We start from the raw sequence: 11,557 nt of genomic DNA on the forward strand, positions 1-11,557 counted from the left end.
ATAATGGTGTTTGGTATTGGGATATGACTGCTGGTTTTGTATTAAAGACTATAGTAATAAAAGTAACAATACGAAGAATTGAAGAGACACCTGCTAAATGTAAGGAGAAAACAGTTAGGTCGACAGAGGCTCCTGCATAGGCCAGATTGCAGGCTAGAGCTGAATACACGGCTCCACTGGTACCAGAACCAGCTTCTACTACTGGTGATATGAGTAGGAGTAAGAATGATGGGGGAAGTAGTCAAAAGTTTATATGATTTATTTGGGGAAATGCTACTTCAGGTGTCCGAGTTATTAGTGGCCCAAGTCAGTTTTCAAAGCCTGCAATCATAATGGGTACAACTATCAAGAAAATTATTACAAGTGCAGGGACTGTTATGACTACCTTACAGGTTTGGGCATCTCCAAGTAGCGCTCCAGGTCAGCATAGCTCAGCCTGGATTAATATACTTAAGGTGCTGCCTGCTACTCCAGCTCAAGCACCAAATAGTAAATATAAAATGCCGATATCTTTGTGATTTGTTGAAAATAATCAGCAGTGTATGAACAGAGGTAAAATGACTGAGTTAGCATTAGACTCTAAATCTAAAGACAGAGATTGAGCCCTCTTTCTGGCAAACCCTGTGGTGAATCAACAAATTGAACTGTAACTTGAGAGAAGCAGCTTCAATTCTGCCGGTGATTTTCCTGACTTTTTTTTCTCTTTTTCTTTCTCAAATGAAGGAGAAGTAGACTGAAGCCAGTTGACTAGAGGATTTGCCTGTTAACTAAAGTTTCCTGGAGTTAAAACTCATCAATCTCGTAAAGATTTGGCTTAAATACAATGTTTGCTTTACATTCAATTGATGTAGAATAAAGTCTTGCAATCCTTATTTTTAGGAATTAAGTAAATTTTACTTGTTTAGGGTTTTGAAAGCTCTTGGTCTGAACTAACCTAAATTCCTAGTCCAGCACCAATAGAATGGGTGTTGTGTGTAGTAATCGTGTGGGTATTAGGATTGGTAATGATAGGAAGGTTATTTCTTTGTATGTTCAAATTGTTTTGTCTTTGTGTTGTTTAATGAAGGGAATATAGTTATTGATGTGGAGTATGTTAGCTGCAAGTAGAAATACATGCTGAGGACTGCTATGATGGCTATTAGTGTTGGGAGAATGATGTTGTCATTTTTGTTATCTCTTGGATAATTATTCATTTGGTTAAAAACCTTGATAGTGATGGGCGATGTCCTAATGATACTATAATGGTGAGGAAAAGGATTGGGATGGGAGGTGTTTTATCACATGTGTGTGATAATGATACTCTTGTAGTACATGATCTGGGCATAAATAAGAAGAAGACAGTGTTGTTATGATATAAATTAGTATGTTTAGGATTGTTATAATCTGAATATACATTATAATAGCTGTTATTCATCCTATATGGGCAATTGATGAGGAGGGAGTAATTTTTTCCAGGTGAGTATGGCGAAGTCTGCCTCAGCCTCCAGCTATGATTTATAATATCACTATGATTAACAGTATATTTAGGTTGATGGATGGTGACATGTGGTATAAAACTGATAGGGGTGCAATTTTGTGATGTTGATAGCATCAGGTCTGCTGTTCATGGGATGCCTTGTGTGACTTCAGGCACTCAGAAGTGAAATGGGGAAAGTCCTATTTTTGTGACAAGGGGCGATTGTCATGAGGGTGGATGCTGCTGGATTAAAGATTTTTGTTATTCATTGTGTTCTTTGACCAGAGTATATTAGATTAGTGATAATAGCCATTATAAGTAGTATTGATGTGGTGGATTGTTTTAAGAATTATTTGTTGGATGCTTCTGTAGCATATGGGTTCATGTTTTTTATTAAAATGGGGATACCATTAACCAGTGTGAGCTTGTTATACAATTATATTTCCTGAGATAATGGTCAGTAGAATGATAGTAAAAACAATGAGAGTTTATTAGCACAGGAAGGATATACAAAAACATTTTGGGGGTATGTGCCTGAAGCTTACTTAGAGAGCCTTACTATATAGCATGTGGTGTAATGTGGTAGCATGGAGAATATAAAATTCTTTGGAAGAATTCAATTCAAGGAATAAGAGCATTGAAACCTCTATCATTTACTCTATCAAAGTAACTGTTTTGTCAGACATATTTCTTAAGTTTGCTGTGGGTTGCCTGGTATGATGACAGGTAGAGAAAGCTCTCATATACATAGGGCTAATGTTAGTAGTAAAAAAAACTTTTTATAAGAGATGTATATGTTGATCATATCAAAATTGTGGGTAGGATGCTCAAATTCATAGAAAGGAGATTTTTAGATGTGTTTTAATAATGACTTGGGCTGTATATAATTCTGGCACCTAGGGATTGTTGAATGCTCCTAAAAATAGATTGTTGTGGAAATGTTTATTATAGGGAAATTGACATATTCTCTAGGAAGGACGGGGTGAATGGGTCTGCTACATTTTCTACATTGAAGACATATACAGGTTTTGATTCTACTTCTGTTAAATCAAGTGGGGCTTCATTGGATTTCTGCTACTGCGGAGATAATCAAATTCTGGGTAGGGGTCAGGAGAAAATGAGTCATAGGTGTTCTTGTGTAATAAATACTGTTGAAAGTGTAAATGATCCATTTATCAGTAAGACTGAGAATAGAATAACGGTTACATTACTTCATATGAGATTGTCTGTGCTACTGAACCTAGAGCTCCAGTGAGTGAGTATTTTGAACGTGAAGCTCATCCAGATCTGAGGATGGAATAAATGGCTAGGTGTGATATGGCTAATATAAATAATATGCCTACATTTATATTAATTAGTGGATAAGATATGGGAAGAGGAATTCATGTTGTGAGAGCCAGGGTTAAGGCTAGCATTGGGGCAATAATATATAAATTGATGATGTTGATGGACATAGTGGTTCTTGAATAAGTAATTTGAATGCCTCAGCAATGGGTTGTAATAATCCATGGGGGCTGATGATTTTTGGCCCTTTCTGGATTTGTATATAGCCTAGGATTCTCCATTTAGTTAATATGAGGAATGCTATGGTGAATTAAATTGGGTAATTTGTGAAAGAATGTTGATTATAAACATATTCTTAGGAAGAGGACTTGAACCGGTGCAGATAAAGGTTTCAGTTTTACATAATTACCGGACTCTGCCACCGTAACAAACCCTGTTCTACAGTAGGGTATGTATAAATTAATTGAATGTAGATTATATCATCATTTAGTTTGAAGACATTTTGTAAAGTAAGCCGAGTTGCTCTTGTCCTTTCATACTGGAAGAAATCTGCAATAGACAGAAACCAACCAGGATGACTCCAGTCTGAACTCAGATCACGTGAGACTTTAATCGTTGAACAAACAGACAATTCATAGCAGTTATACCATTGAAATGTCGTGATCCAGCATCAAGGTCATAAACCATATTGCCCATATGAACTCCAGAATACAATCACACTGTTATCCCTAGTAAAACTTGTTCCGTTGATCAGTGTTTTAGAAGAACAGGTGATAAAGCATTTTGACTAGCTGGTCTAAATTTTAATCACTCAGAGGCGGTTTTATTCTCCAAAAAATAAATGGCGCACGGGCTCAAGGCGCACCGGCTTCAGTAGTTGTGGTGCACAGGCTCAGTAGTTGTGGCCCACTGGCTTAGTTGCTCCGTGGCACGTGGGATCTTCTCGGACCAGGGATCGAACCCCTGTCCCCTGCATTGGCAGGTGAATTCTTAACCACTGCATCACCAGGGAAGTCCCAGAATCGCAGTCTCCCTTTTAATATACCTTAAGCCCAAAGAATCCATGGAAAATTGTTACAGAAAATAAGACAAAAAAATATTGTAAGGACTATAACAGAAGCATATAGTACACAGTTCATATAGACACATCCCAAGCAGTTACAAAGTATATTAAAAGGGAGGCTGCAATTTTAAAAGAATAAGATAAATTATACCCACAAACTCCCAATCTTTCCTGAAACGTTGCAATCTGAAACCCTATTGTAGGAAGCAGAAGATTCCAGGAGACATTCTACAAATGAAGGACTCTAAACCCTGTGGTTGGATAAGGAATTCTGGAAGGAAGGTATCCTCACCCAAGGAGAGCAGGTTCCTATACTTCTGTAACATCACATCCCTGTACAATTCCCATTGATCTTGGTCCAGGCATTCTCACTCCTCTTGAGAGAAATCTATGGCCACATCCTGGAATGTCAGCAGTCCCTGAAATCAAAAGTACACATGCCATGTGGTCACAGGAAGAGTTCATAATGTGACCCAAGAAGAAAACAGCAAGTTAAGAGAACTGGTTTTAATTTAGAAGACTGTCTTCAATTATCCACTAATATATATATATATATATATATATATATATATATATATATATATATATATATATATATATATATATACACATTTATTTTTTATTTTTTTACAAAGTAACTTTCTCTACCTTATTTCTAACTACAAGAAAAGAGTATTGCATGTGATCCACAAAACCAGTATAGAGACTATACTCGTCTGGAAAAGAAATGATAAAATGATGGTTTCAACACAGGCATATGCATTTTTGAGTGTTTTATTTATATCAAACTGGATAAAATGTGTGTATTTCTCAGTCAGAAAAGACATGTCGAGGTAGAAATGTACCTTTCAACTATTCATGGGTACACAAGTACACTGGGGAGATTGTAAAAGTGCAGATTGTGATTCAGTAGGTCCGGTGGGCCTGAGTTCTATTTTTTTAACAAGCTCATTTTTAACTAGTGATGCCACAGTCTCTGATTCATTAACCACAATTGTGAATAGAAGAGACATAATTAGAAAGGTAAAAATTCATATTTAACTTTGAACTTAAAGTGTTTTATGGATTTTACACCTTTAATAGAATAGTAAACACAGCAGCAACAATCATTTGTGAATATTTACTATAGACCGTGTATCTTTCTAACTTTTGTGTGTAGGATTCCAGGAAAAAGGCCTGGGCTGCGGCCACAGTGGGCGTGGACCCCGGGCCGGGCCGCCCCTCCAGGACCCCCATTGAGGCCTTACGCTCCTGGCGGCTCCCTCCCCCAGCGCCCCCCTCACTCCCGGAAGGCCTCGGGGCAGAGTCGTCCCACCCCCTGCGCCCAGAACGGAGCCCGCGTTTCCGCAGAGCTGGAACTCCCGGCTCGGGGTCTCTTCCCTCCGCCGTCACGGAACTGCCGTGGAGCCCGAGGGGAGGGCGGCCTCACTGAGGCTGCCGGCTCTGGAGGGGCCCCGGCGGCTGAAGCCACGACAGTCGTTGGGACGGCGGGCCGGGTAAGTGGGCACCGATCCTCCTCCTGGTCCGGTGCCCGGGCGTCAGTGCAAGACCAGCTTCTGAGGGGCAGGGGTTCGCTGCCACCCGCCGCTGCTGTGTAGAAAGAGTGGCCCCCAGCGTCTGGTCCCGGGGAACTTCGGTCCTTCCTCTCGCCTCTGCCCTCGGCCTGGCTCGCGGGGCCTGGTGGGCATGGGGAATGGGTCGGCCTGAGCGTCCTGAGGGGAAACGGGGAAAGGGAGGTGCAGGGCCCGGTTGGAGCGTCAGCGCCCCTCCTCCTGACTGCGGGGAAAGCGGCTGAAAACGCATTCCCAGGCTCACAGGCCCCTTGTTCAGCCGAGTCTCTCTGCGCTCCTTCCTCCCTGAGCTAAAGTACCGGGGGGGGGGGGGACAGGGGAGGGGAATGGCGCAGGTAATGGGGAACATCAAAAATGATTGTAAACTAAGGAAAACCAGCTCTCCCAAGGTGAGGAATGGAGTGCTTTTCTTTGTATGGGAAGATGCAAGAGTCTGGGCTCACTGAAATCCTTCCTTTGATATGCACCTCAGCTCTCTGGGGCCTGCATTCTGTATTTGCATATCTTGAGTTCCTCAAGGCCTGCCAGCTCACATTGGAGGGCTGCAAGTGCTGATGTCTGTGACATTCTTTGTTTACTGATATGGCAAGAAATATTCCATTTCTCACAGGTTTGAGGGGCAGACAGTGAAAAAGAGTAGAAGAATCTCACTCGGCATGTACTTTGGTTTACATATAGATAATATTTATATTTAACTGTGCTAATAGAGGTTCTCAAGTCCAATCAACTTGTACTACTGCCCTCTATGTATCAATTTCATAAATATCATAAGATAAATGCTTATAGAATTCACTTAATCCATTTAAATAGGATAATGATTTTTAAAGGAAACATAATAGAAATATAACAACAAAACCTTTACCACTAAAGGCTGGGTCTGGAACAACCTAAATAAATGTTCCATTGTTAAAATATTGAAAGATGTATTCAATAGAAATATCAACAAAAATGACAAATAAAAAGGGCAGCAGAATGTTCAAATGTTCTATCTTTATCATTAAAGTGGCAGAAAATCATTTATTAGTAGGCACTGAGGGCAGAGGATGCCTGATTTTATATCTTTGTCATATTTGTGCAGTTGTTTCAGCAAGTAACTTAAAGACAAAATGGAAAAACAAGGAGGTTTGTGCCTGAGATCATGTTGATGTGAAACCAGGGATGGCCACCTTGTGCCAGGTGAGTTAAGTTTACCTGGCAGGTAGACCACAGAGCTCCTGGGAAGCAAGGGTTGGAATTTTTTTGCTGGGTGCCCCTTAGGTTCTGTGACTTGATTGATTGTGAGTCATGTTGGGGGAAAGACCTGATGACAGGAAAAGGGTGGGAATAGAGTGATTTGGGGGAGCAGCTAACAACATTCATCACAGCTCACGGCCTGAATGAATTTTAAAGAAACAGGAAAACAAATGCTTCTTATGGAATCAGAGAATGTGAGGGCTGGACAATCCCAGAAAATGAGGAACACCCATCCCATTTTCCAGATGAGAAAACAGAGGCCCAGCAAGGTGAAATCCCTCACCCAAGTTGCACCCGTCTCTCCTCCCCACTACATGGTTCATGAAAGCAGGACTCTTCCTGTCTTGATCACTGAGGAACCCCGAAAAGGGCCAGGCATCTAGCAGCTGCTCCAAAAATTTTGGTTGACTGTAGGAACAATGCTATTTCTTTCTTTCTCACTCTTATTCAGGATTGTGCCAAGAACTCCCCAGGTTGCGATGTAATTCGATAAATGTAAATATTAATTGAGTTTTGTTGTCATGAGGACTTAGGCTTTGAAATTAACAGACTTGGTTCAGATCTTGGTTCTGCCACTCAATAGCTGTTTGGCTTTGGGAAAATTACTAAACCTCTCTGAGAATATTTCCTCCTTTGTAAAGTGGGGATAAATCTATCTGAGCCAGCAGAGCACCTCCATGAGAGATGTGCACTAAATATTGGTCTTTCTCACTCTCCTACACCATCTCTCTGTTCTTCCCAGAGAAGTTGTACAGAAGAATATAGTACTTTTTTAAAATAGTTAACTAATTAATTTGTTTTTGGCTGCGTTGAGTCTTCGTTGTTATGCACAGGCTTTCTCTAGTTGCGGCAAGCGGGGGCTACTCTTTGTTGTGGTGCGCCGGCTTCTCATTGCGGTGGCTTCTCTTGCTGCGCTTGTTGTGGAGCACCGGCTCTAGGCGCGCGGGCTTCAGTAGTTGTGGCCTGCAGGCTCAGTAGTTGTGGCGCATGGGCTTAGCTGCTCTGCGGCATGTGGGATCTTCCCTGACCAGGGCTCGAACCCATGTCCCCTGCCTTGGCAGGCAGATTCTTAACCAATGCACCACCAGCGAAGTCCGATATAGTACTTTTTAAAGAGGGGTTTTAATTTATTTCAGATTGTGTACATTTTTCTTGTAGAAAAGATTATTCCACTATAGAAACATAAACACGCAAAACCACTCCAAATGCAGTATTCTATGGATTAGATATTATCAGTCACATTTTATAAGTAATTGGGCAAATGCCAAAGCACTAGCTACTGGGGAGTAAAAAGACTCAAATCTGGGGTGCCCCTCACCCCAATTTCAAGAGCAGGGTGTGTTTTTCAAATCCATGTTTCATCTGGTCTTTGTTTCTCATCCATCTTCTGTGTCTGCCTTTCTCAAGAAGGCTCAGATCCTCCGCTTTCACACCCTCCTGGCTGGCTGTGCCCCAGCTCCCGCCCTGGAGCCTCTGCATGCCTGGGTGTGCCTGGTCCCCCTGTGCATCACCAGCTTTGCCAGGGAGCTGCTGTATCGTGCACTGCTTGCTGTACCCAGAGTACCTGGACCCTTCTGGTACATGAAGTACACCCTCATCACCATGTGTGCACGCCCATCCCCTTACCTTATATCCTGCCTCTAAGTCAGGGTTGGGGGTGACTACAGTGTGCATTCAGCTGTGTGAGGTGCTGGGATCAAAGTGAAGTTCCCAACTTTTGAAGTTGCAGGCTTGAGGGGCACACAGTGATTTAAAATCAGGTCACCTGACTTAAAGGGGGGACTGACTGATTTAAAGCCAAGGCAGCTGACTTAAAGCCTGTGTCCCTCAGCTGCAGGACGAGACCAGCTTTGGCGGTGCACGGGTTCACTCCAAGCCAGCACTGCTGTTAAGGAAGAGCTTCCAGTATCACCTTAGTGCAGGGGGATTTGGTACCTGGTTTGCCCCTGCCCACAGAGGGGGGCCACCTTCTCTTCTGGAGAATCGGGGGTGGGGGGGAAAGTGCAGAGACCCGGCTGGCATTGTGGCACCCTTGTCTGATGGCAGGGAAAGGGGGGCGGGGCTGTGTGGTGTCCTGGGGCTGGACTCACCAGGTCGACTCAGCCTCTCAGCCTCCTAACCACCCCCCACACACCCCACAAGAGTTTCCAATAATATGTAATTGCGCCTTAGGTTCTCGGTCTTCAAACTCATACCCAGGCTCCCAGGTTCCTTGATTCAGCCAATTCCTCTGTGCTCTTTCTTCTATTAGATACAGTCCCAGAGGGAGGGGCTGGGGGATGAGACTGGAGGGATACCGGCAGCACTGGCCTCAGCTGACTAAAGATATCTGGGGCCTGCGCTATCACACATGTGCGAGGACCCTTAAGGCGGGATCGAGGGGGCCAGCTAGAGGCAGTGTTTGCTGCCTCAAGTGAGTATGGATCACCGTCGGGTGGGGAGCAGCCTGACCCCTGAGAAGTACTGTTAGGAGGATGTGTTCCTCCCTCGGCTTCAAGGACGTGGGTGGGCTTCAGGGCTCCAGTTCCTCTCCAGGCCTCCAGGTCCGACTGCACCGCAGCGGCCTTGCAGACCTGCCTTCCTGTCCCAGAACTTGCCAGGTTCCAGGAAGATTCCAGACTGCAGAGATGGTGCCTGAGCACTCCAGCTTAAGAAGTGCTGTCCCCGGGGACCCAACAGTGGAGGGAGGAAGGGTGAAGGGAGTGGGGGTGTTGGGTACTGAGGGGTGGCTGCCCTGGGAGACGTTGAGAGAGAGATATCGCCCCCCACAGCCCCTGCCCCTGCAACTGACCCATTGATGTCATAGGATCTCAGGGCCTTTTAGTCAGAGATGCCTCTGCTTCTTTACTCCTGTGTTCAAAACTATGCAAAACCAACTCTTCATCCTCTTGCTGCCTTGCCAGGACTTTTAAAGCACTGTTCTTTTGAAGCACTCATTCCCTAAACTGCAGTTTGGAGCTGTCCCAGCTATTTAAAAGTGTCCTCCTTAAACTGAGACTAAATTCTACTCTTTTGGAAAAATGTCCTTCACTTCATTGGAGATCATCTTTTCTGCCCATTCCTTCCTTCTACTTCCCTCTTAAGAACCCCTGTGCTCAAAGAGCTTGGTGATTTATTTTTTGCTTGATGTCAAAAAGAAACCTTCCCCATGCACCCCAAAAAGCTTTCCTGGATCATAGGTGTTTCAAAACCATGACAGTGTTTTGCAGTTAGTATACACTGGGTAGACTGCCTAGCAATCCCTCCAAGAGCCAGAGGTGAGCAACACCTTTACTTATTTGATTGGATGCCCTTCAAGTTTAGGAAGGTCCCATTCTTATGACCCAGCAGAGAAGACAGAGCCCTGGATGGCTGTGGCTGTGATTAGATAACTTCTGATGATTTTATTTCCCTTACTGAGCTGCTGCTTCTAGGTTCAATTCATTTTATTACCTGTCCATTTTTAAAGAAAGACTGACAGAGTCACTGGAATAGGTCAGGAGTCTGAGCTCAGGGTTGGTCAAAGGTACTCACAGGGAGGAAGGTGGATAAAAATAGGTGGGTAAAATAGGAGGGTTGGCAAGTACAGCCAGGACACCCATGTTCATCGTGCATACTAATAAAGGCCAGAATCTCCTCATTTATCTCTGGTGGGAAGTTCTGATGGTTTCACAGGATCAAACTCAAATCATATTCAAACTAGGGGATTTCCCTGATCATAAAAGGAAGTATCCATCCGTAGCAGGAGTTGCTGCAGAGGAATAAAGACGCAGATGTAGAGAACGGACTTGAGGACACAGGGAGGGGGAAGGGTAAGCTGGGATGAAGTGAGAGAGTGGCATGGACATATATACACTACCAAAGGTGAAATAGATAGCTAGTGGGAAGCAGCTGCATATAGCACAGGGAGATCAGCTCAGTGCTTTGTGACCACCTAGAGGGGTGGGATAGGGAAGGTGGGAGGGAGACACAAGAGGGAGAGGATATGGGAATATATGTATACGAATATTTGATTCACTTTGTTATACAGCAGAAGCTAACACAAAAAGGTAAAGCAATTATACTCCAATAAAGATGTTAACAACAACAACAAAAAACCCCAAAATCTAAGTCAATCAAGCCAATGGGACAATGTATGTGTTTACAGTTCAAGAAATCCACAAGAGAATCCTTTATTCTGTAGGCAATGAATGGTCCATTCGAAAAGAAAAAAACTTTCTAAAATGTTGTTTTTCCATTTATTGTTCAGAATATCCTTTTTATACCTCTGCATTTCTTACTATTCAAAGCCAAGTCACGTGAGTTACAGGGAAGCAGCTGATTGATTTAAAGTTGGGTCATGTGATTTAAAAACCAGTGGCAGTTGATTGATTTAAATCCCGGTCATATGACATGAGAAGGGGGTGCTAAAAACTGCTTTTTCATCTCTGGCTCAGAATATCATATTTACCTTGGTTTTTCTTATGATTTAGAAAACTTGAGCTGTCTCTCCTTGGAATCATCAGGAGAAAAATACAGTATTTCAGGTTCATTCTTGAAACCAACTTCTCACGGTTAAGGTGTATTGGCTAAAAGATCTTCCTTCTTCAAGAGATTCCAAACCTCTGTAAGACACTTCATTGTAATTGGAGAAAAAAGAAGAATGAATTCAGGCCAGCAGCTGCAGGAGGCCAAGGCAGCCCCCAGGATTAGGGAAGGAGGAGGAGGAAGGGCTGAGAGTTGGCTTTAGAGCAGACAACCTCCAGAGGGCGCTGAAGCACCGGCAGAGCCCACCTGCCACTCCCAGTTTGGCACTCCAGAGTCAGATTTGGGTTTGGAGATGGGGTTGCTGTAACCCCAAGGAGGTGAGCAGAGAGGAGGAGTTGATTACCGGTCTCCTCTGACTCTGTGACCCAAATTGCCTGGCTTCACAGGGGGGACAGAGTTTTGCTTTCAGCAACTGATGGGACACTTCCAGGCTGGTCGGGTTGC

This window comes from Eubalaena glacialis, chromosome 2 (genome assembly GCF_028564815.1).
Source record: "Eubalaena glacialis isolate mEubGla1 chromosome 2, mEubGla1.1.hap2.+ XY, whole genome shotgun sequence".
NCBI lineage: Eukaryota > Metazoa > Chordata > Mammalia > Artiodactyla > Balaenidae > Eubalaena > Eubalaena glacialis.